Source organism: Myxine glutinosa, chromosome 8 (assembly GCF_964187855.1).
Source record: "Myxine glutinosa chromosome 8, kmMyxGlut1.1, whole genome shotgun sequence".
NCBI classification, from domain to species: Eukaryota; Metazoa; Chordata; class Myxini; order Myxiniformes; family Myxinidae; genus Myxine; species Myxine glutinosa.
The window spans coordinates 143645165-143671797 of NC_136268.1; the positions used below are offsets into that span (position 1 = coordinate 143645165).

The window sequence follows — 26633 nt, forward strand, 5'->3', positions numbered from 1 at the left end:
TATGAATTTGTAATGTGTTCAGCATACCGGCGATACCTGACCCACTCTTCGTGAAGGACACCGTGGGATCTTTGACGTCCACCAACTAACTAATGGCAGCAGACGGGAAGCGACGCCTGTTTAACATGGATCCGAGGGACACATTTAACTTGGATCTGAGGAGCACGTTTAACATGGATCTGAGGGACACGTTTAACGTGGATCCGAGGGACACGTTTACCGTAGATCGGAGGGACACGTTTAACGTGGATCCGAGGGACGAAAATGAACACATTGATGACCGTTTAGACCTGGGTCCAGATTACTCAGTATATAAATAAATTATTAAACTATTGCGTTTCAGGAATTTCCAAACTCCGTACACAACCTGCAACATACAGGGAAGGTGTCGAACAGGTGGATATTTGGGGGAATACTCTGGAAAGGAATTGGAGAGAGACGAAAGAAGGTTCTGCATGATCGATTTAAATATAAAGCCATGTTGACGCATGTTTGCTCATATTTGAACCGTGATGTTTGTCATGCAGGAAAAGGTCATCTGAACACCGTGGCTGTGTCGGGTCCAGGCCTGCACAGGTGAGTTTACTTTGTACAAAGTACATGCAGTTTTTGTTCATTTATTTTCGAATCGACGTGTCCGGTATTTCCCTTTCGTGTAGATCCTGCTGACCTGCTCCTGAATTTGTGGTGCAGCGGGAGCGGGATTTCGTAATCGTGTGTGTGTCTGAGTGTGTTTGTGTGTGTGTTGTGTGTGTGTGCCGAGAGTGCTTCTTTGTGTGTGTGTGTGTGTTTATGTCTTTGTGTGTCTATGTGTGTGTTTATCTTTCTTTGTGTGTGTTTGTGTGTCTGAGTGTGTCTGAGTGTGTGTGTGTGAGTGTGTGTGTGTGTGTGTGAGTGTGTGTGTGTGTGTGTGTGTGTATCTGTGTGTGTACGTGTGTGTGTGTGATTGCGTTTATTTGTGTGTGTGTGTGTGTGTATGTGTGTCTGTGTATGTGTGTGTTTGTGTGTGTTTGTGTGTGTGTGTGTTTATTTGTGTGTGTGTGTGTGTGTGTGTGTGTTTGTGTGTGTGTGTGTGTGTGTGTGTGCGTGTGTGTGTGTATCTGTGTGTGTAGGTATGTGTGTGTGTGTGATTGTGTTTATTTGTGTGTGTGTGTGTGTGTGTGTGTGTATGTGTATGTGTGTATGTGTCTGTGTATGTGTGTTTGTGTGTGTGTGTGTGTGTGTGTGTTTATTTGTGTGTGTGTGTGTGTGTGTGTGTGTGTGTGTGTGTGTGTATGTGTGTGTGTATGTGTGTGTGTGTGTGTGTGTGTATATGTGTGTGAGTGTGTGTGTGTGTGTATATATGTGTGAGTGTGTGTGTGTGTGTGTGTGTGTGTGTGTGTGTGCGTGCGTGTGTGTGTTTGTGTGTGTGTGTGTGTGTGTGTGTGTGTCTGAGTGTGTTTAAATGACGTTCATGTTCTACACATCATGACATACAAGGTTGTGATCATGTTTTTTGATGGATCTATCTAAATTGAGGGTCGTTCCTTGTTGTTGGTCTTGCATGTCGAGTTGGGATCCTGTGGTCAATGGTGTTTGACCACCCTTCAAATTTTGTGTTTTGTATACACAGTTGAGGCTCATGGAAGGAGGGTAGGAAAGATCATTGTTTTGGATTGGGGATGATCTGAGATGATGGTGAACAATTAAGCCAGGTACCTGTACCTGTAATAACGAGCCTTGTCTGGTAGAAAATGATTAAATAACTATTTATGATAAAGTATGAATTCTGGTTTTTCTTTTGTGATTGGAATTGTTAATTTGTGGAACATACAATACAAAGTGGAAGTTGATTTGAAACAAATAGGTATAAATGGGATGTTTTTATCTGAACTATAAGATATACGGTGCATGGATATGCAGTAATACATACGGGAGGCTACATGGTTCGAGTACCGACCATAAACATGGCACTTGTTTTGGGTTTCTCTCTCAAACTTTCCTCCTGAGAAGATCAAGCCAAAGAGTTGTTGCGATTTGGAGAGGGTGTACCTTGTACCGACAGGTGCACCTGCGTCGCTCTGACCGGGGTCACCACGACATCGTCATCACGGACCCCGCGAGGTCTCGCATTCACGGAGGTCCGACGGCTTTGCTGGGAGCAGGAGGCACCTGCGATGGCCGACGAAGACCTCGTCGCGACACGAGACACCCCCAGCGCGGGTCTCCATTTGGACGCATCCTGCGGGGGTCCAGCACCAATGGGTGGTCAAATGGCGCGATTTCAAATGATCGGAGCGTCGGGCGTGCCGGATGCATGCGCCGGGTAACCGACTCGGAGGGGACAGGATGACACACAGACATCGACATGTTTCGATGAATAATTCCTTCGACTTAATCATCTGACGTCATCCAGATCATCATTCGCACATATGAAGAGGAAGAGGACGACATTGTGATGCGTCTGTCCTGAGGTCGGGAATTGCTGCTTCTTCCATCGGCTCTTCGTCCTCACGTGAGGAATTCGATCAAAACTTTTCACAAATTTTCTTTTGTACCTCATATCAGTGAAAGTTGTTTTTATTTATGCATTCCATGAATTGTACAATAACATAATAAGTTATCCCAGTGTTATTATTATCATTGGATTTTTACCTCCGCTATTGAAGGTGAATGGAGTTTATCTTTATGTTTTCACCCCTCCCTGTCTGTTTGTCTGTGGACAGGATATCTCAAAGACCTGTGGACGGATTCGGACGAAATTTGCTGGAGAACTTGTGTATCTGACACGGACGAAATGATCAGGTTTTGGTGAAGTTCCAGATCCGGCTACTAGAGTTTTGTACGGTAAGTGATTCTTCACCATTGACGGATTGGGCCAAAAACGATATATAGCAGGATATCTCAAAAATTGTGGACAACTTATTACAAAACTTGCTGGATGAGTACAAAAAATGGCCGACATAAATTTGTGTGTCTGAGCATAAATTTTTTCATTTGACCATCCTTTTTTTATGTGTATGATAAAAAGTGTAAAAGATCTCTTCTTAACTATATATATATATATGAGGGTAAATCAAAAAGTAAAGGTACTTTATTGAGTGTTAGTTTTACACACATATTGCCTTTACTTTTTGATTTACCCTCATATATATATATATATACAGTCACGCGAAAAAGTAAGTACACCCCATGTAAAGTTTTGACTTTTTCAACATATTTCAACATACAGCTATTTGATCTTCATTTCAACAATATTGATAGATAAAGGTGATATAATATAACAAATATCATGAAACATTTATATTTTGTAGTCCATTGTATAATTTAAATAAACATAAATGCAAATTTCGCATGTGGAAAAAGTAAGTACACCCCTACATTTATCACCACTTCAAATACCTAAAATTAGAATCAGGTGCACCAGCTCAGGTGAAAATGATGAGAACATCGTTAGAGAGGATCTTGGAGGAACCTGTCTTATTTAAACCTCAGACATTTCGTTTGGTTTGCTCTTTGTTGTTGAAGTGTGCGGTGTCACCATGCCTAGATCAAAAGAGCTCTCTGAGGCCTTCAGAAAGAAGGTTATAGATGCCAACGAGTCTGGGAAGGGATTTAAAAAGATCTCCAAACAATTTGAAATCAATCATTCGACTGTCCGTAAGATCATCTACAAGTGGAGAAGATTCCAAACAACTGCCAACTTGTTCAGGCCAGGCTGCCCCAGCAAGTTCAGCCCGAGAGCAGACCGCAAGATGCTGAAAGAAGTCTCCAAGAACCCCAGAATGTCATCACGGGACCTACAGGTAGCTCTTGCCACTGTTGATGTCAAAGTGCACGAGTCTACCATTAGAAAGAGGCTGCACAAATTTGATCTACGTGGGAGGTGTGCCAGGAGGAAACTTTTGCTGTCCAGAAAGAACATCAGGGCAAGACTAAAGTTTACCAATGAACACCTGGGCAAAGTCCAGGACTTCTGGATCAATGTGCTCTGGACAGATGAGTCAAAGGTAGAACTATTTGGCCACAGTACCAGAAGACATGTTTGGCGAAAACCAAAGACTGCATTTGACCACAAGAACCTCATACCAACTGTAAAGCATGGTGGTGGAAATATTATGGTTTGGGGCAGCTTTGCTGCATCAGGGCCGGGGCAGCCCCCCATCATAGAATCCACTATGAATTCTTCATTGTACCAAAGGGTGCTTGATGATAATGTGCGGCCATCTTTCGGAAAGTTGAAACTCAACCGAAGGTGGACCTTGCAACATGACAATGACCCTGAACATACCAGTAAATCCACCAAGGAATGGCTGAAAAGAAAGAAATGGAGGGTTCTGGAATGGCCAAGTCAAAGCCTGGATCTAAATCCCATCGAGATGTTGTGGGGGGATTTGAAACGAGTTGTGCATGTAAGAAACCCCTCAAACATCGCACAGCTGAAAGAATTCTGCATGGAGGAGTGGGCAAAAATTTCTCCCAGTCGATGTCAGAGACTGGTAGACAGTTATAAGAAACGCCTACTTGAGGTTGTTTCTGCCAAAAGGGGCAATACCACCTATTAGAGCCAAGGGTGTACTTACTTTTTCACGTGACTGTATATATATATATATATATATATATATATATATATATATATATATATATATATATATATATATATATATATATATATATATATACGTATATATATATATATATATATATATATATATATATATATATATATATATATATATATATATATATATATATATATATACATACATATATATATATATATATATATATATATATATATATATATATATATATATATATATATATATACGTGACTATATATATATATATTTTTCTATATATGTATATATATATAATATATATATATTTTTTTTTTTCACGTGACTATATATATATATATATATGTATATACAGTGGTACCTCGGCTTACGAGTTTAATCCGTTCCGTGACGGAGCTCGTAAGCCAAATCGCTCGTAAGTCAAAGCAAATTTTCCCATTCAAATGCATTGAAATGCTATTAATCCGTTCCAGCCTCAAAAAAAAAACACCAATTTTTTTTGTTAGGTGCTTTTAAATAACAAAAATGTACTTTATAAATAACAAATAATGTATAAACAAGCACGACCTCGTATATACTGTACATAATACAAGAGAATGTAAAGAAATAAACTGGTTTTATTAAGTGTACTGTATGTATTTACCTTGAAGATCAGACGAAGATGCTGGCAGAGGTGGAGGAGATACCTTTTGCCTTTTTCGCCACACTGTCCTCGCTTTCACTTGCCGGGCGTTTCACTAAAAACCTGTCCAACGAGGTTTGTTTCTTCCTCCCTTTCAAAATTTTTCGGAAATGAGTGAGGCAAGTGTCGTTACACAGCGCCAACGCACGACCTGTTGCAACTTTTTCAGGGTGTTTCTTTTGAACAAATTCTGAAATTTTCTCCCACATTCCCAACATTTCCTTTATCTCACTTGTCGCGATAACCTCCTCCGCCTCTGGCTCCTCCGCGTTTAGTTCCTGCAAAACCTCCGTATTCTGCTGCTGCTGTAGCTCCTTTAATTCCTCCGTTGTCAGTTCCTCATTGTGTTTCTCGACGAGGTCGTTAACGTCGTCTTCATCCACTTGCAGGCCCATGGACCTTCCGAGGGACACAATCTCCTCCACCACTAACACTTCCTCAGTAGCACTAACACTTTCGGACACAACCTCAGGCCACAGCTTCTTCCATGCAGAGTTTAAGGTCCTCCTTGTAACACCCTGCCAGGCCATGTCGATAATTCTGAGGCAGGCCACGATATTGTAGTGATCCTTCCAGAACTCTCGAAGGGTGAGGTTTGTGCTCTCCGTAACCTCAAAGCAGCGCCGGAACAGGTGCTTGGTGAAGAGCTTTTTGAAATTGGAAATCACCTGCTGGTCCATGGGCTGCAGGATAGGGGTGGTGTTGGGTGGAAGGTAGCGGACCTTAATGAATGCAAATTCTTCAAGGATGTCGTCTACGAGGTTTGGTGGGTGTGCGGGAGCATTGTCAAGGACGAGAAGGGCTTGCAGGGGTAGCTTATTCTCCAAAAGGTACTTCTTGATGCCAGGACCAATGACCAGGTTTACCCACTCCACAAATAACTGCCTGGTAACACCCACGCCTTTGCGTTTGCTCTCCACATAACCTGCAGTTTTTCTTTAAGGATCTTATGAGACTTAAACGCTCTGGGGTTTTCAGAGTGATATACCAGTAGCGGCTTAATCTTGCAGTCGCCACTCGCATTCGCACACAGTGCAAGGGTTAACCGATCCTTCATGGGTTTGTGGCCTGGCATGCTCTTCTCCTCTGCCATTATATACGTCCTCCTCGGCATCTTTTTCCAGAAGAGCCCTGTCTCGTCACAGTTGAAGATTTGCTGGGGGATGTATCCTTCCGCTTTTATCAGTTCGGCAAAAGTTATAATAAACTCTTCGGCTGCCTTCACATCCGAGCTTGCTGCCTCACCATGCCTGACGACGGAGTGAATGCCGGTCCTCTTCTTAAAATTATCAAACCATCCCCGACTGGCTTTGAATGACTCTTCCGATGCCTCGTCCGTTGATGTTCCCGCCGTCTGCTGCACCAAATCCCTGTAAATGTCTCGTGCCTTCTCACAAATGATGCTCTCGGTCATGGTATCTCCTGCGAGCTGCTTTTCCGTCAACCACACAAACAACAACTTCTCCATCTCTTCATGGACAGAGGTCCGTTGCTTTGAAATGGTCGTAACGCCCTTGGCTGGCGTTATAGCCTTTATCGACTCCTTCTGCTTCAAAATCGTACATATCGTCGAAGTAGTACGATCGTACTGCCTCGCCAAGTCGACAACACGCATACCTCGCTCATGTTGTTCGACGATTGCGTGTTTCGTATCCAAACTCATCATCCTCTTCTTCCTCTCAGGCCCACCCTTGGCACTCACTTTCTTCGGACCCATGGTTGAAAACGCGAAATTTTACAGAAAAAACCACTTTCACAAACAAAACAGCAGCGATACACGGCAGAGATGCTTTCACGGCAAGATAACTGCGTGACCGGAACCGGAAGCCACAACCGGAAAATTCAAAAAAATAATTTTTTTGAGCTCGTACATCGGATCTCGGCTCGTATCCCAAAGCAACAAACAGCCCGAGCGACGGCTCGTATCTCGAAAAACTCGTACGTTGGGGCACTCGTAAGCCGAGGTACCACTGTATATTGTTACGGTATGCGGTTAAGGATGTTGTTTACCGAGCGAAGGCTCCGCGACCGAACAGTTGTTCCCCGACTAAACCCGATTCACCCAAACGTTGGCCGTATCGCGCCACAGATACCCAATGTGGAAAAGACTAAGACGACGAATGCAAAGAGGAAGAAGAAGAAGGCGTACAGAAGAGTAACGGGGTTTATTATTATTTACACACACATAAGCAAAAAGAGCAGTCACGGGTATTTACAGCGGACATGAAAACGCAGGTGACACAGTGAAAATTACTAGCTTATACAGACTTAGTTACTACCCAGGACAGCACGAACAAAACAAACTCACGTATGCAAATGGGGAACTTGCAGGCAGAAATGGCTGGAAAGGATGAGCAGGTGGGATCACAGGGCACAGCGAGCAGGTCCACTCCGGGCGGGAAGCGGGGAGCCGGCAGCTCCTTGTAAACTGCTTTACAGCGCACGCCGGCAGCTCCTGGTATTCGGCTTTACAGCGCACGCCGGCAGGGTCACTCACTGCCCCATTTTACAGACAAGGCCTTACTCTAAAACACAAAATAAGATATAAGCTACTGAACAAGGGTTTTATCGGGTCCTTCAATGTGGTGTTTCATGGAATAACTACCGGGACGCCCTTTTTACCTTTACACAACTCCGGAGGCAGGAGGGGCCATATCCAACCAATGTTACACAACAATTTACCACCACAATACACACAATAAAAAAAATGCAATCCTCATATCCGCAACACTGCACCCTCCTCCTCTTAGGCACGTCCCGGGCCTACAACTTTTAATTTAGTGTGACACGTAGGGGTAGTTCCCTCTACTTTTAACCTGACCCTGAGTGCGACAGTTTTAAAACATAGATAAATGTGTCCCACTGCTCCATTGCACCCTGCCTAACAGACTCACGCCCACAGTTAACCGAATTGCGGAATGGTCTTCAAACTACACACTGACGGTGGGGAGCATTATTTACAATTGACGCTACTTTATTTACAAAATGCAACCCAGGACCTGTGATTGTTCTTACTGTGGGGGAGACAGTCTGTTCTGCATCAATGCACCATGAAGCACCCACAACGCACCAACACACCCTTAAGCACCAATCGGTGCACAGTCATCACTGTTCAATGAATATTCAATAATAAAAATAAATCAACAACCCCTAACCCTGCAGGTGGTCTCTTGCTCTTCGGCTCCCTCTGCTGGCTATTATTATTTGTTCTTCCAGATGTTGTCTTTTCTTTGCTGGCGGCCTATTGGCAATAAAATGCACCCAACGTGTCCATTTTTATTTATTTTATTTATGGCCCACAGGGCCGACTAGTGTGGTTCACCTGTGGGGCATCGGTGCCCTGTGATCAAGGTCCGCCAGCAAGATTTCGGGCCCTCATGGCCGGTTCCAGCAGAGGGGCCATGCCCCAACCCATGGGGTCCATCAGTGGTGCTCGGCCACAGACATGTGGTCCATAATGTGGTGCATCGATGCAGACAGCTGGTTCTGGGAGTTCCGGGCGCACAATGGCGGACTCACGCACGCTCCCCTCAGCGCCCAATGGCGCACAGGTCATGTGGGAGACAAAAGGGGGACAAGACAGATGAGCGAGGGGTAAGGTCACAAGGGTACACATCAATAAGGCAATGCAAGGTGAAATGCATACGGAGGGCGAAGTGAGAAAGCTCGTCCCTACCGTACGTCACCCCCCTGTCACCTACACTACCCTTGCCCTTACCCCATATGTACAAAATCTACACATTTACAAATTCGTCGCTACTGTCACGTCTTCCCCATATTTCTTCAATACCAAATTCGTCACCACAATCCCTCTAGCCAAAATTTGCCATCACCCAATTCATCATCAACCCTCATAAGGAGGAAGAGATGGAACATCAAGCACAATGTCACACCCACGTCATGATGCGTCTCACAATCCAAAACATTTGCACATAAAAAATAATCAAAACATGGCATGGTGTGGAGGTACGTCACCTCAGGTGAGTGGATGCAGATGGTGCGAGGAGACTCCAATCCTAACTATCCTCTAAATGACTTTAACCCACGTTACACTACCCGGGGTCTTTCCCTGCCAATCCATTGGCCATCTTACACTATGGGTTCTAAAAACCAATTCCCATTGACCAAACTGTGGTGCTTCTCAATTTGGGGTCTCACTCCCCCGATTCATCTCCCGGTGCCATTGCACAATTTCTGGGCTGTGACGTGTAGCTCTCCCAGCAGGTCTACCCACCTGCACACCTCCACCACTGCAGTTGCCACCCGAGCTTACCTAGCTCCTCACCCTAACCTAACTAACTGGGGAAGGCCCCTCCTGGCTCTGTCTCCCCTCGGTGCCCTCTGGCACTGGGCTACCCGGGTCCATCCTCCGGATCCTCGGGCCCCATCCACAACAACACTACCGGCTCCCAGAGCCCACCTGCGGCCTCACCTGGCCGACATCCTCACAGTGGTGGAGTGCCCAAACGAACTACACACACTAACAGGCTACACGCCCAGCCATTTCCACAACACTAATGCACCCATCCAAATACCATTCTCTCCCCCACACCACAGATGCCAATATCCAACCACAATTTACCTATACCCTCTACCTAACACTTACACTACCCACCCTGGGTATTCATGATGGGGGTCCACTCTTCCCCCATTCACACCTTCGCACCATCCACTCCACTCCATAGTTTCCACCATACTCACTCCACGACCATCCATTCCAATACTCCACATACTCCACACTACCATTTATTCCACACAACCATTCTCCATACCCCTGTTGTTGCACACCTGTGCACTCACACCTGGTGCCACCTGCACCCTCCTCCTCTTCCTGGACCAGTTGGTCAACACAACACACCTCACCATCACCATCACTCAAACACTGCTCCACACACCTGTTCAGTTGCACACCTGTGCAATCACACCTGTTCCTCACACTCATTTACTCATACCCTGCTCAATACACTTGAATACACCTCCAACACTCACACGGCATCATCTCATCTAACTATTCCCCTCTGAAACTTGCGCTTCCCCATCGCCCCTTTAAACTATTGCGCTCCCACGTCATTATCATCCACACTAATCTACCTGCGTCCCCACTACAGGTGTCATTGTCACTACCTAACCTTAACGTTACCTAAGGTCATCTCTCTAGATCCCTACACACGATATATCCTAACCCTCCCGGGCTAGTTTTCACTGCCATCAACCCCATAAATCTAGTGCTCCTTTGCCCCCCGTGTTGTGAGGGATGACAGCGTTGCCATCCCACCACATCGGGGACGTTCCACTACCAATTTTGCTCACCAAATTTCAGCCAATCAAAAATTTGCCAATCACTCTACCAATCCTCTGACAATCATCACTCTGCCAATCCTTTGCCAATCATCAAATTTTGTTTTTCTAATTTCGGGTCCAGACCACTATCCTCATCATTACAGTCTACTTACTAGATCCTCTCGGTGCGCCAATTCACTTCTAAAGCTCGGCTTCGCACGGCCGAGCAATGAATGCGGGTTGTTTGTTGCCGGCGGCTGGATACGTCCGGCACTCGGTGCAGGGAAGGACGCTTACCCGGGCCGAGATCCCACGCACCACCTCGGCACGGAGCCATCCCATGGCCCGATCTCGACCTGCCGGAACGCCTCAACAAAAGGGGGTCGCCATGACGACCCTTCCTATCGGGCTGCCCGTTCCGCCTAGCGGAGCACGGACGCGGCCGTTCCAAATGCGGCCCAGCGTGGATCACGTACGGCGGTCCTTTCGAACCCGCCGTGGTTCGGATCCCCGCTGGTCCTCGCAGCACGTGAAGCTGCCCGACGCGCACCGAGGGCCCGATTCGGCTATAAGTCGCTCTAACCGCTAACCCGGTTACCGTCGATGCCTCACCTGCATGCTTACACCCCGCAGCCCGTTCCTTGCTCATACATCCAGCTGTTCCCATGCTCTTGGTCATTGCACCTTCTCTTACACACCCAGGTACACTCATTCCACTCACAGACTTGGTCACACACCTGACCACCTCACACCTTTGCACACACTCGTTGTTCGCACACCTCACCAACACACCTCTTCGCGCCCCCTCCTTGGTCACCTCCTCTGTGACAACCACAGGTGTGCCCTCACTCGCACACCCAACCCCGTGCCTTACTACCAACTCAAGTGTGCATTCCCACACACGCTCTACCATTCCAGGTGTGCATCCTTCCATTCCAGGTGTACATCCTCTCTCACCTGCCACAACCAACTCATGCTCCGTGTCACTCTTACTACTTTCACCACCACTCTTGACAGCGCACTCACCCTTACTCTCGACAGCGCACTCTTTCCTCATGCACCCGTCCGTTACACACCTTTCTCGCGCACACTCTCCCGTTACATCCTCTGTAACTCTCACCACAGGCGTGCATTGTCCCTTACTTTTAACAGCGCACTCTTTCCTCATGCACCCATCCGTTACACACCTTTCTCGCGCACCCTCTTGCGCACACTCTCCCGTTACATCCTCTGTAACACTCACCACAGGCGTGCATTCTCCCTTACTCTCGACCGCGCACTCTTTCCTCATGCACCCGTCCGTTACACACCTTTCTCGCACATCCTCTTGCGCACACTCTCTCGTTACTTCCTCCGTAACACTCACCACAGGCGTGCATTCTCTCGTTACATCCTCTGTAACACTCCTCACTACGCGCTTCCATGTGCTCCCTCACACACGCGCTACGACCGACTCACTCTCGACAGCACACTCACTCCTCGGTGTGCACTTTTTCCTCACACACCCCAGAGTCGGACATTCTCGCACACCTCCTCTTTCGCACACCGTACCTGTCGCACACTTCACCAACGGCCTCTCACGAACACCCGGGTCCAATTCAACCCCCAAGCCGACTGAAGCTCCCCTCACATCATGTACATTTCCTCGTATATCGCCACTCACCTTGGCACCTCGTCTCCGCACCTCCTTCGCCACCTGCAAACTCTTTATTTGGTTAGTGAGCACACCATTATGAGTTGACCACCGACCTTGTACATATTCCATCACCTCCTCCTGTATTTCTCTCTTAGTTTCTGTCCGTCTCTTCTTAATTTCACTCACCTCTTCTTCCACTTCCTCTAATTTTTGCTTCACCTCTTTTATTTCCCGGTGCGTCTCCTCAAGTTCGTCCTCTAAGGCTATTTTGACCGTCTCTATGTGCGTCCTCACCTCTCGGTCCTTCGTCTCCATTACTTCTGTCACCTCTTCCAACCTCGTTGTCAGTCCCTCACGTACCATCTGACATTGCCTCTGTGTCGCTATCAAGTCATTTTTAATTTCTTTTTGTGTCGCCTTTAACCCTCCTAGTACCGCAGTGTTCCTTTGAACCTGCTCCACTAACTCCGTCTGTCCCTCCGTCAGCTGTTCCACCTCCTGCGTCAGGTCTTCTATGCTCCCCTGTAACCTAGCCGTATTATTCCTCACCTCTTTCTCTATACGCTTTTCACCTCGCTTTACCTCCTCGCGTACCCCCGAGACCTCCTCACTTACACCTCGTCGTATCTCCTCTTTCATCTCCTCCCTCTCTTTTGTAGATGCCACCCTCATCTGTCCCAATTCATCCCTCTGAGCATCCAATTTGGTTTCTACCCCGATTTTCACCTCCTCTATCTGCTCTCCCATTTGTTTAATTTCTCGGGCGGATTGCTCCCCTATTTCCCGCAATTTGCCTTCCATCCTATTTTCTAACCCCATTAACCCATTTTTCACTCCCTCTAACTGATTCTCCTGGGCAGCCATTCTATTTTCCACCCCCGTTAACCCATTCTTTACCTCTTTTATCCCGTTGTCTAACCCCTCAAATTTGTCGTCTAATTTCTCAAATTTCTTGTCTAATCCCTTAAAATTATTGTCTAACCCCTCCCCGGTACCCCTCGTTTCGTCCCTCATTACCCCCAATTGCTCACTCTGAGCCCTCGCTTCGCCCCTCATTACCCCCAATTGCTCATTCTGAGCCTCCATCCGGTTCCCCAATTCATTCCTCAGGTCTTCACTTGTCTGGACCATGAGCGCCTTTATTTGTATCATAAAGAGGTCCCAATTCACCGGTGATGCTACGGTCACGGGGCGCCGCCAGATTTGGTGCCGCTGTAACCGCGTGCGCAAAGGCGCCATTTTGCGCGCCCGTAACCTCGTGTGCAAGAGCGCCATTTTGCGCGTCTGAAACCTCCGCAACCACATTGCCATTTTTCTCCTCCTCCCTTTCCTCCACCTACATTTCCCCGAGGTCCTGGGTCGATTCTACCCAGATTTTCTCTCCCACCGGCATCCCGTCGCCTTGACCAGCTATGGCACGATTTCAAAATTCGGGTTTTGTAAAACAAAAGCAATTTCGGTACTTTGTAATTTTGAGTGCGTTAAACGCTTCAGGTCCGAATCCGACACTCCTGACACCAATTGTTACGGTACGCGGTTAAGGATGTTGTTTGCCGAGCGAAGGCTCCGCGACAGAACAGTTGTTCCCCGACTAAACCCGATTCACCCAAACGTTGGCCGTATCGCACCACAGATACTCAATGTGGAAAAGACTAAGACGATGAATGCAAAGAGGAAGAAGAAGAAGACATACAGAAGAGTAACGGGGTTTATTATTATTTACACACACATAAGCAAAAAGAGCAGTCACGGGTATTTACAGCGGACATGAAAACGCAGGTGACACAGTGAAAATTACTAGCTTATACAGATTTAGTTACTACCCAGGACAGCACGAACAAAACAAACTCACGTACGCAAATGGGGAACTTGCAGGCAGGAATGGCTGGAAAGGATGAGCAGGTGGGATCACAGGGCACAGCGAGCAGGTCCACTCCGGGCGGGAAGCCGGGAGCCGGCAGCTCCTTGTAAACCGCTTTACAGCGCACGCCGGCAGCTCCTGGTATTCAGCTTTACAGCGCATGCCGGCAGGGTCACTCGCTGCCCCGTCAGGGCTTCACGCGGCTGGTTGAAACGGGGCTGGTTGAAGCGGCTCTTTGTCAAAGGCTTTTCGTATCTCTCACGCAACTCCGGTGCAACTCTGAACTCTCTCCCGGTGGACTGCCAACCCTCTTACGCACCTGGACTCCTCTGCCGTATCTCTGGTGTAGCTTGTCCAAGCGATCGTCGCACCCTTCTCTCATACCTTCAGCGCGGGTGTGACACGCCCTCCTCGGTTTCGGTACCGCCCTCCCCCCCCCCCCCCCCCCCCCCGTGCTCTGTTTCGTGACCTTGTATGGTAATCCCACGGGCTTGTTTCCTTATTTGGGCATGGGGCTGAACAGCCCCGCCCTTCGTGGCGCGCCCTGGGCTTGCCTCTCCCTGGCGACCCCGCCCCTCCTGTTCAAACAGAGCACGGAGCACATATTCACTATAGCAGCGAAATGAGAGGGCGTGCACCCCACGCTTGTGAACTGCTTTACCTGCAGATGGAGAGTTTGGCTGGGAAATGGAAGTATTGAAGGGGAGCTATTCTTAATTGATTCGGTGCAATGGAGTATTATTCTAATGGGAGACAAGGCCTTACTCTAAAACACATAATAAGATATAAGCTACTGAACAAGGGTTTTATCGGGTCCTTCAATGTGGTGTTTCATGGAATAACTACCGGGACGCCCTTTTTACCTTTACACAACTCCGGAGGCAGGAGGGGCCATATCCAACCAATGTTACACAACAATTTACCACCACAATACACACAATCAAAAAAATGCAATCCTCATATCCGCAACAATATATATATATATATATATATATATATATATATATATATACAGACTTGGCATTTAATATGGAATTTTTTTTTTTTCTTGACTTGGGTTTCCTTTCTGAACTCAGAATATCAATCTGGTGAGTTTCTTTTATGCTTCGATGATTTCTTTGTTCAAAGAACCATGTCACTGATTGTCTGTCGCAGCAAGAAGTCAATAACAGGATTATATCACAGGTGGCGTGACCAAATGTACGGACAGGTACATTTGACGATTGGCTTCACAATCGGGTATATAAGGGTTGTTGCGTTCTGCATTAGTGGAAAACAACTGCTGCACGTCTACAAAAGTTATTTCCGCTTCCTCTGGAGATGGTCCGTCAACTCGACAATGCTGTTTGTCCTGGAGTGGTGGCTTTACGAAATTCCGGCATGAAACAGTGTGCTATTGCTCGGCAGTATGGCATCACTCAAGGTCAGGTGTCAAAGATCCCGAAACGAAATGCTCAGAGGGGTGTCCCTCCTCCAATATCGAGGCCAGGACGTCCCCGCAGAACCACAAGGAGGAATGATCGCCAGCTGCACCGGTTAGTCCGCAATGGCCATACCAAGTCAGCTAATCGGCTTAGGGCTGAGTGGCAGCAACTGACAAATGTGCCTGTATCCAGAAGGCTAGTCAACCAACGACTGGTTCAAGCAGGCTGTCATGCCAGGCGTCCCCTGAGAAAGCCACGCCTGACCAGACAACACCACCAGCGCCGATTGCAGTGGGCCAGAGAGCACCGTCAATGGCAGCCAGGACACTGGAATCACGTGATCTTCAGTGACGAGTCTTGATTTCTGGTCTATCGTCAAGATGGCCATGTCTGAGTGCGCAGACAAGTGCATGAAGCCTACAACGAAGATTGTATAGTGCCAAGAGTCCAAGCTGGAGGTGGTGGGGTGACCCTTTGGGCTGCTTTTCATGCAGGGGGCAAAACTGACCTGGTTGTTCTGAATGGAAACCTGAACCAGTTCAAGTACAGGGCCATTCTGGAAGAAACATTGCTTCCATTTGCTTGTGCAGTCTTTCGAGGAAACTTTGTCTTCCAAGATGACAATGCATGGCCTCATCATGCTCGCATGATCCAACACTTTCTTGCTGACCGTGGTGTAGAGCATATGGAGTGGCCTGCCATGTCCCCGGATATGAATCCGATAGAGAACTTGTGGGCAGAATTAATGCGTCAAATCGACAACTTGGACCAGTAGGCTACCTCTGTGCATGAATTGCAGCAGGCTATTGTCACTGCATGGCAAGCGATTCCTGTCCAAACCTTGGCAAATCTCGTGAACAGCATGCCTCAATGTGTACGTGCTCTCCTGATTGCTCGTGGGGATTACACGACGTACTGAACTGTAATTTTACTGTCCGTAATCCCAGTTGTAATTTAACTTTTGTTTTTGTTAAAAAAAAATTTGGCTAATGTGCAAAATAAAGAAATACTTCTGGAAAACGTACAGAAGTTTAACACAGTACTGTCAGTGAATTGAGTTCAATATCAGTTTACATCACTTTCAAGGATCAATTTTTTTGCTTAGAAATGTCAAATGTGGTTTTTGTTTCTTTTAAAGGTCACATTAACAAAATCGAGAATAATTTCAACATAATTCCAATGAACTTTTGGTTCTAGATCAACTTGAAAAGTAAGTTCACCCCCACAAAAAAAATATTCCATATTAAATGCCAAGTCTGTATATATATATATCTATATAAAGCAGTAAAGTATGTTTGTTTGTTTGTTTGTTTGTTTGTCCTCTTATAACTCGAGAACTACTCATCGCAGAGCAAAACCAAAGGAATATTCGGAATCAGTACGTCTCAGAGCAACTACAGCACACCTTAAAATTTAAAAAACTTCGCGTTTTTAAATTATGACGTCATCAGCGTATTTCGGAACGTTAATTTTTCAACTTCATATTCGGAATCAGTTCTAGGTGTCCATTTTGAACTATAAAAGACCTTCAATCCCTTAAGTGACTGTTTTTCGAATAAAGGTAACAGATTGGTAAAATAAATGATAATTTAATACAGCGAAATGTCTATTTTACTGCTTTACAAATTAAAACACACGATGCCTCTTTTTACTTATACACCGCCCACAAAGTTATAACCAGAACTGACGGATGTTTATTCTTTTAATGAGTACAGAGGGGGATATGTGTCCGTATTTAAGTGAAGAATTGGACATTATGACTTAATTGATCGATTAACAAAAAAATCGATTGGTGCAAGCTCAAGCCTTTTGAAGTGGACTGATCGTATTTGAAGTTTAAATGCATTTGAAACGTATGGCAAAGGAAGTCCGGCGTCCCAGAGCCGTTTACTTCTTCACTCGCACAGATAGGGCACGGAAAGAGAGTGCATTGTACTGTTTATCGGAAGCAATTTGTTTGGTACTTTCCATCGATTAATTTCATTCAACTTCATATTCGGAATCAGTACGTCCCAGAGAAACTTCGTAACGTTAATTTTTCAACTTCATCCGATTGACATGGGACCAACGGCATGTGACAGAGAGTGAAACATACATGCTACATTTATTTGACGACAATGACTTCCGACTTGACTCCCTGTGTGTGTGTGTGTGTCTGTCTGGATGTCCGCTTATAACTCAAGAACTACACATCGGAGAAAAGTTTTAGACACAGATTCGGAATCAGCATAAAATCCCGGTGGTTTTAGGCTACGTTTTATTTTAATATCAATGGTTTAAAAAAACCGCGCCAGCTGCAATTCCATGGTGTAGTTTGTGGCGGCGCTAGACGTTCAGGGTGTATTGCAATGGTTTGTCGGGTTTGGCTGTGGGTCCAGAATAGCTCCCATTTCCTTATGTTCTTCCACTTTTATTTTGATTCTTCTGTTACAACGCCTTCCTTATCTACCTTATATCCCCCCGACGAGGCCTCTACATAATTTCATGTGGCAGAATTTCGTGCATTTTGATTGAAAGAAGTGAGACAAAGTTGTAGGAGGAAGAAGAGGCGCAGTCACTGTGGAGGCCTCGATCGTGAGTGGAAATGGCGGGAATTGCGTTTGTATCGCAAAGTAAAGGATCTGCATTCATTTCTGAACTTGCATTGGTGGATTGTTATACATCTGCATTATTTTTCATAAAAAAACTTTATGTTGAACTTGAAAGCTCCAAGCACGGACTACATATATAGCCCTCATTGAGGTAAAAATAAAAGTAAAAAGCCTGCTATCGCTTGCCAAGCTAGCCGTTCCCCCCTCCCCCTCCACCTCCACTCCCCCTCCCCTCCCCCCTCCCCCCTCCCCCTCCCCTCCCCCCTCCCTCCCTCCCCCTCCCCCCTCCCCCTCCACTCCCCCCTCCCCTCCCCTCCCCCTCCCCTCCCCCTCCCCCTCACCTCCCCTCCCCCTCCCCCCCCTCCTCCCTCCCCTCCCCTCCCCCCTTCCCTCCCTTCCCCTCCCCCCTTCCCCTCCACTCCCCCCTCCCCTCCCCCTCCCCCTCCACTCCCCCCTCCCCTCCCCCTCCCCCTCCACTCTCCCCTCCCCTCCCCCCTCCCCCTCCACTCCCCCTCCCCCTCCACTCCCCCCTCCCCCTCCCCCTCCCCCCTCCCCTCCTCCCTCCCCCTCCCCTCCCCTCCCCCTCCCTCCCCTCCCCCCTCACCTCCCCCCCACCCCTCCCCTCTCCTCCTCCCCCTCCCTCCTCTTCTCCCCTCCCCCCCTCTTCTCCCCTCCCCCCCTCTGCTCCCCTCCCCCCTCTTGTCCCCTCCCCACCCTCTCCTCCCCTCCCCCCCCCCATTCCCCTCCCCTCCCCTTCCTCCTCCCCTCCCTTCCCCTGCCCGGCAATGCCGGGTACTTCCCATGGCCAGCTGTACATGGGCTGCTCGAGAGTTGGAAAACCAAGCAATCTTTATGTCTTGGCACCAAGTAAGAAAACCAGAAATGTTGTATACCAAGAGGTTTTGAGAAATTGAAAATTGACAAAACGTCATGTAGGAAATGTACTGTGATATTGCTCTAAAATATACATGTTCTTTTCATCATATATTTGTATTATTCTTATTCAACCCGGGCGAAGCCAGGTACCTCAGCTAGTATATATATATACATATATATATATATATATATATATATATATATATATAATTATATATATATATATATATATATATATATATATATATATAAAAATAATATATATATATATATATACAGTCACGTGAAAAAGTAAGTACACCCTTGGCTCTTATAGGTGGTATTGCCCCCTTTGGCAGAAACAACCTCAAGTAGGCGTTTCTTATAACTGTCTAACAGTCTCTGACATCGACTGGGAGAAATTTTTGCCCACTCCTCCATGCAGAATTCTTTCAGCTGTGCGATGTTTGAGGGGTTTCTTGCATGCACAGCTCGTTTCAAATCCCCCTCAACATCTCGATGGGATTTAGATCAGGGCTTTGACTTGGCCATTCCAGAACCCTCCATTTCTTTCTTTTCAGCCATTCCTTGGTGGATTTACTGGTATGTTTAGGGTCATTGTCATGTTGCAAGGTCCACCTTCGGTTGAGCTTCAACTTTCCGAGAAATGGAAATAACAATCTTTATGGTTTGCTAAAGTCAAAATATCCCGATATTGATCGGTGACAAAATTTGTATGTATATATGTATGTATGTGTGTATGTATATATATATGTATATATGTATGTATGTATATATGTATGTATGTATGTATATATGTATGTATGTATGTATGTATGTATATATGTATGTATGTATGTATGTATGTATGTATGTGTATATGTATGTATGTATATATGTATGTATGTATGTATGTATATATGTGTGTATGTATGTATGTATATATGTATATATGTATGTATGTATATATGTATGTATGTATGTATGTATGTATATATATGTATGTATGTATGTATGTATATGTATATATGTATGCATATATGTATATATGTACATATGTATGTATGTATGTATGTATGCATGTATGTATATATGTATGTATGTCGGGAGTGATCGTAATAGACTTCCACCACCAATTGAGAATGACAAACGTTTATTAAACACCAAGTACACAGCTGGGAGGAATCGGAGACGTCTACAGCATGAATGAACAGCATGCCAAGTCAACCTTCCTAAGGAAACACCGATTCACAGTTCATTTATATAGAGACACACTTATCAGAGAATCTCCGCTAAAGTTTGCGAGGACAAAGGAAACTGGGCGGTTGTGCCCCCACCGACGTCCTTCCACTGGGCCATGTCCCCCACCGGCATCCGTCCTTTCGCCTCGGGGGAGTGAAGCACGCACCGTTAGGATCCGGACCAGATGTGTTTTCAAGGCTCCGAGGTGACAAGAGGTATAATTCACTGCAGTTAGTTTGTTTTCCCAGCCCAAACTGGGGTCATAAATGTGCAGTGAGCTGTTTGACGAATCCCAGGCGTTGGATACACTTTCAGCTCACATTCTTATTTGAACTTAATCCAGAGCAGGGAAGTCAAGCATATTTATCATAACTCAAGCATTATTGATTATACGAAATATAATTAATGTTTATATCAGTCTATCAGAAAAGGTCTATGTCTAAGAATTCGAGCATCCCACGTATAGAGGTTCATTTTTCACACGTATAGTCCGCATTCCTACCCGCGGCTCGGGACGCCGTTTGCAAGCCGAAGGAGAGTTTTACAACAAGGCTATCTGGCCTGGAGAGAACGCACGTATACAACAATGCCATATGTCCTGCAAGAGGAAGCATGTATTTCTCATTTTAAACTATGGCGAAGCAAAAACCTTTTTTATTAACTATGAATAACAGTTAAAACAACATTTATAACAGAGTTTGTGCAGCAGCGAACCTGCCACCGACATTAACCTTCCTCTTGTCTCGTCGAGACAAAGTATCTCAAGAGACAACGTGCCACATCGGGCTTTATTGAAAGACAATCGTGTAATGTGGGTGTCTCCCAAGAGCATGCCATGCGCCCATAGCGCCTCGCCCGTGCACTTGAGGAATGTGTCGTGTTGTGCGTGCTTGAAACCTGAGGGCTCAGAACATGAAGGTCCATTAACGTTTCGGATCCACAACGAAGGCGTCTGGTCCGGATGAGGTTCTGCCCCGCCAGGGGGCCAGCCACCTCCCCTGCGGAACTTGCTCCCCCCACCCTTTGCAGACGTGGTCCTTGCAGATCTTCGAAGTTAATCAACGGTCATGCCCATGAGATCTCTCACGTGCTGCTGTTCTGGGGAATACATAATATTGTCAGTATCTTGTGTCTCGTGTTCCTGGTCAGGGTACAGAGCGTTAAAATCCGAAATATTGGAAGTAAAGAGAGAGACTTCCTTTATGTCAAAGTCTCCCATGGACGCCTGATCAGCTTGCGGGTCTAGGATATCCATGTCGGGTCCCTTGACTGCCAGACCCAGCGTCGCAATCAGATCCATAGTTGGGTCGGAAGGGGGTGTACAGCTGTGAGCTTGTAATACATAAGAGGCATTAGCCAGTTCTCGCAAGGGGTTTACAACACAAGTATCACAGTCATCACAAAAATCAATACAGGCATTAGCCAGTTCCCGCAAGGGGTTTACAGCACAAGTATCACAGTCATCACAAAAATCGATACAGTCTTCTGAAGCGCCGGTCACATCTGCCTCATTGAAGGACCCGTTCAGGTCGACGGCCCCTGTGGTCAGAACCATGGTCGTTGTTGGCGGCTTCTTCGTTTTCCATCCTGTAAAGTACTTTCTCATACAGAGGAGGACTAAAGATTTCATTAGTGCCCCCCAGATTACTACCCCGATTATCACTGCCAGTGCGGTCAATAGCCACTTCACTATAGTGCCTGTCCATCCCCGGAACCAGTCAGTGAGCCAGCTAAATTTATAAGAGTTCTCGCGCGCGGTCTGATCGATCGTCAGAGCGTGGCTAGTTTCCCTTAGTCTCACTATTGCGGCTGACACTCCTTTGGATGGATCAGGTATGTATGTGCAACATTTTCCCTCTACTATCCCGCATACCCCTCCTTTCTCTGCCAGGAGCATGTCCAAGGCCACCCGATTCTGCATCACCATTGTACGCATGTGAACTACCGTGTCCAATAGTATGTCATGAGCCGTAGCGGTGTCGTTTGCCACCTTTTCTAGGGCCAAAGCCAATTTATCTATCCGGAAGCTATTCATGGCTGTGCCCGCACCTGGGAAGAAGAAACCTAACACCTTTTCCCATAGGCTCCCGTGTAGTTTAGTGGTTCAATCTTCGTTCATGACTGACCTCTTATGTCGCCTGTCCAGGGACTTTGGATCTAGCTCGTCCAGTATCTCGACGTCAGGAAGGACTGAACCAAGATAACATGTGCCCCCCCAATTATTTGGTAAATAGGGGTAAGCCTTTTCGCCTCATATAAACATTGTCCCATGGGGTGGGACCAGGTGGGTGGATAAGCACTGGAGTCCCTTTGTCACCCCATTAATCCTACTAACCCCCCTAGAGAATGTTATAGCCGTTATGTTGTGGTTGTGTTTATCTTGCAATACTATTCGTAGTGTAATCCCAGTGCTCCCCTTTCCCAGCTTCCCGGGGAGAGTGTAGGCGCATTCTGATTCTCCCATAAGCAAGTGGCCGGAACCCTGGAGGCAGACCATCCCTTTCTGCGGTTTGACCCAGATGGGGGCAGGCCTCTCGGCCACATGGGCAATCATTGAAGGGCGATAATGAAATTGCCGATTGCAACTCTTGCTGTTGCCAACCCCTTCTCTTTCCAGCGTGGTGACTAAAAATGGGGAATAGATAGGTTGTGAGCAAAGATCATTAAGGGACAGAGGTAGCACTATCATGTGTATTCCTGTGGTGCCTGCTTGGGGGAAGTGCATGCACGAACAGCAGTGTGTCCTATTTTGAATTGTCGCCACCTCTCTTGCCACCTTCCAATATGTGTTTTCACCCTTCTTTGGGGCCTTGTCCTGGGGGTGCGGCGTGAGTATGTATTCAATGCATGGTGTGTATTTAGTTTTGCCACTAGCCACGCCAGGGGTCCAGACGCTACACCGGATCTGCATAGTCATGCCTTTCTCTAGGCGTGTGCGTGTTTGTAGCTTAAAATCAGGGGTTCCCCATTTGTATCCTGGTTGGGCCAAGGTCTTAACGCTAGCTTGCCCATTCTCCCGGAACTCTCGTTGTTTTCGTAGTACAATGCCAATGCGTCCAGGCCCTGCCGACAGTGCTAGCCATCTTACGCTTACCCAATTTGTGTGCAGGGCTTTCTGTTCGAAACATGGTAGTGATACCCTTTGTCCCCATGTTACGGTGAGGTGTCGTGTTTTGTTTTCGCATCTATTGTAATCGGAGCTTCCCCTAGCTGCTGTTGCTATCAATAGTATCATACCCATAATTAGGCCCATCATTACTGTGGTTGCTGTGGTGTAGTGTCTGGTGCTTGTATGGCCAACTTACAGTGCGTGGCGTGGATCCACGAGGTCTTGCCCTCGCAAAAGACAGCCGTTTGTGTAGTCAGCAACACCTGGACTGGTCCCTTCCACCTTGGTTCCAAGGCGTTCTTGCGGGTGAAGTGCTTTACGAGCACGTAATCGCCGGTCTGGAAGTCGTGGATGGCGTGGCTTGTTGGTTCAGGCAACGCCTCTCGTACTCGGGCGTGGATGCTGCGCGCCACGTTGGACAATCCTCTGCAAAACTTTAAAAGCATGTCATCCATCACAGGCAAATCAAATTTGGACATGTCCTTCGGGGCCGAAACAGGCAAACTCATAGGTCGTCCCATTAATATCTCGTGGGGGGAAAGACCCGTGGTGCGGCCCGGGGTGGAACAAATACTCATTAACGTGAGCGGGAGTGCTTCCGGCCACTTCAAACCTGTATCTGCACGATCTTGGCTACCTTGAGTTTCAGAGTCCCGTTGGTGCGTTCCACAAGTCCCGCTGATTGTGGGTGGTAAGCGCAATGGAAGGATTGTTTCACGCCCAGTGCCTTTAGGATACCCTTAATCACCTCTCCCGTGAATTGGCCCCCTTTGTCTGACGAAATTTTCTGAGGGATGCCGAATCTGCACATGAAATCCCGCACGAGGCACTTGGCTACTGTCGGGGCGTCTGACTTAATGCATGGATAGGCCTCGACCCATTTTGTGAACATGTCCACGATTACCAAGACGTAGCGGAACGACATACTCGATTCCATGTTTATAAAATCGAACTGGACATGACAGAAAGGCCCGATTGGTCGGGGATGGCCCGCGTTATGTGGGTGCCTTGGTGGTGCCCCCCTATTGTGTTGTTGGCAAACCACGCATGACCGGCACACCTCTGATGGATTCGCGACAGTCCAGGTGCCGCCCAAGTATAGTTTATCTGTTCCATCACCCCCCTCTGGCACACATGGCCATTTTGATGTCCCATACGTGCTAGCCAAGGCAGTAGTTCCTTGGGTGCTATTGGTTTTCCGTGAAGGGTCCACATCTCATTTGGTCCGGGGCGCGTGGCCCCTCGTTTTACCCAGTCATCGTGTTCGGCTGCTGTTGCTGCGTTTTGAAGTTTTATAATGTCCTCATTAGTCGGTGAGGCGGTGATGATGGTGCACCCATTTTGTGAGGAGGGGGTTGGTCCTGAGGTCGGTACGTTGGCAGTCTGCGTGAGTGCCCCCTTTGCTCGCGTTACCATCGGCATGTTCCATCCTACTTGTTGGTTGGCCGCTTTTCCTGCCGCTGCGTCCGCTCTGGCGTTGCCCCGAGCAACGTCAGAGTCTGCCTTTTGGTGGCCGCGACATTTAATTACCGCGACAGCGTGGGGGAGCAAGATGCTTCGGAGTAGCCCTTCAACCAATTCGCCATTCTTTATGACCGAATCCGCAGATGTGAGGAAGCCTCGCATCTTCCAGATTGCCCCTTTGTTGTGAACTACCCCGTGCGCGTAGGCTGAATCTGTGTAAATGTTGATGGCAAGGTCTGCCACCAAGCTGCATGCTCTGGTCAAGGCGCACAGCTCCGCCTGCTAGGCGGAAAATGTGGGCGGAAGGCGCCCGCTTTCTACCGTCTCATTATCTGAACACACCGCGTATCCGGATAGCAAAGAGCCATCCCATCCGCGTTTAGCTGATCCGTCGACGTAGTATACACGATCGGGGTTGTCGAGGGGAACGTCCTTCAAGTCCGGACGTACCGTGGAGACTTGCTGTACTACATCGACACATACGTGGGGTTCACCCTCCTCTGGGGTGGGCATCAGTGAGGCCGGGTTGAGTGTAGTGCAACGTTTAATGGTGACGTTGGCGGCTGTGATCAGTGCGGTTTCGTATTGCATTAATCTGGTAGTAGACAAGTGTTGTGTTGTCCGCTGTAGTAACAGCGAAGTGACACAGTGTGGCACCTGTAGCGTTACCGGGTGTCCCATCACAATGTCCGCTGTCCTTTCCACTGCGTACCTAGCTGCTGCCATGGCTTGCAGGCACACCGGAAGCCCTTGCTCGACCGGTTCTAGCTTTTTGCTAAAGTAGGCTACCGGTCGCTCCTTATCTCCATGAGTCTGTGTCAATACTGACTGAGCAAAACCCCTTACTGCATGAGTGTAAAGGGTGAATGGTTTCGCATAATCGGGGAGTCCTAAAGTCGGTGCCGTTACCAATGCCTTTTTCAGCCCCTCGAAACAGCGCATCAATTCGTCCGTCCAAACCAAGTTGTTCGGTTCTTCTATTCTGGTGGCTTCGTACAGTGGTTTAGCAAGTAGCGCGTAGTCAATTATCCAAGAGCGGCAGTAACCCGTCATACCTAGGAAGCGCAACATCTGTCGTTGCGTGCTCGGCCGTGGCGTTTCCATGATAGCAGTCACCCGTCCAGCATGCAGTTCCCACTTCCCGTGTGAAATGGCATGACCCAAATAGGTTACTACCTTCCGTACAAATTGGAGCTTTCTCCATCCCACCTTGTGGCCCTTGGCCGCCAAGGCTCTTAGCAGGGCCATGGAGTCCCCCTCACAGGCTTCCTTGGAAGGGGAACAAATCAACAAGTCGTCAATGTATTGCAACAACACCGATCCCCCCTCTAGTTCCACGTCTGCCAAATCGCGGTGCAACGCTCGGGAGAACAGGGTGGGGCTGTCGGAGAACCCTTGGGGTAACACCGTCCAGGTGAACTTGCGCCCTCTAAAGGTGAAGGCGAACAAGTATTGTGACTCGGGTGCAATAGGTACGGAGAAAAAGGCAGAGCATAGGTCGATAACGGTAAAATGTGTTGCGTCCGGTGGGATAGATGTCATAAGGCCTTCTGCGTTTGGTACCACTGGGTGTATGCCTTGTATGACTTTATTCACTTCCCTCAGATCCTGCACGAACCTCCATTTATCCTGCATTGGTTTCTTCACTGGCAAAATTGGTGTGTTGCATTGGCTGTTAGTTTCCACAATTATTTTCTGTTCCACCAAAGATTGAATCACTGGCTCTATGCCCACATCAGCCTCGTGCCGCAATTTATATTGTCTCACGTTTGGGAGGGGCATTCCCGGTTGAACTGGTATTACCAGAGGTTTGGCATCGCGAATTCGCCCGACATCGTTGTCGTGTTGGGACCACAAATCGGCCGGAACCTCCTCCAAAAGATCATCGGACTCGCCCAGGCTCTTAGATACCACTCGCACAATGTGGGTG

At 47.4% G+C, this 26633-nt stretch overlaps 1 long non-coding RNA gene across 6 annotated transcripts in view; it reads left to right on the forward strand.

Annotated features, from left to right (window-relative positions):
• The first annotated feature begins 363 nt into the window (after nucleotides 1–363).
• LOC144893342 (uncharacterized) overlaps nucleotides 364–26633 on the forward strand; it is an 80398-nt gene continuing 54128 nt past the window's right edge. For 5 of the 6 annotated variants that reach the window (XR_013624412.1, XR_013624410.1, XR_013624411.1 and 2 more), the window contains exons 1-3: nucleotides 523–576; nucleotides 2045–2494; nucleotides 2706–2826. This is a non-coding gene — a long non-coding RNA (uncharacterized LOC144893342). Of the gene's footprint in view, nucleotides 397–522; nucleotides 577–2044; nucleotides 2495–2705; nucleotides 2827–26633 lie in introns of those variants that run through there. The other variant, XR_013624409.1, reaches the window with a different exon arrangement.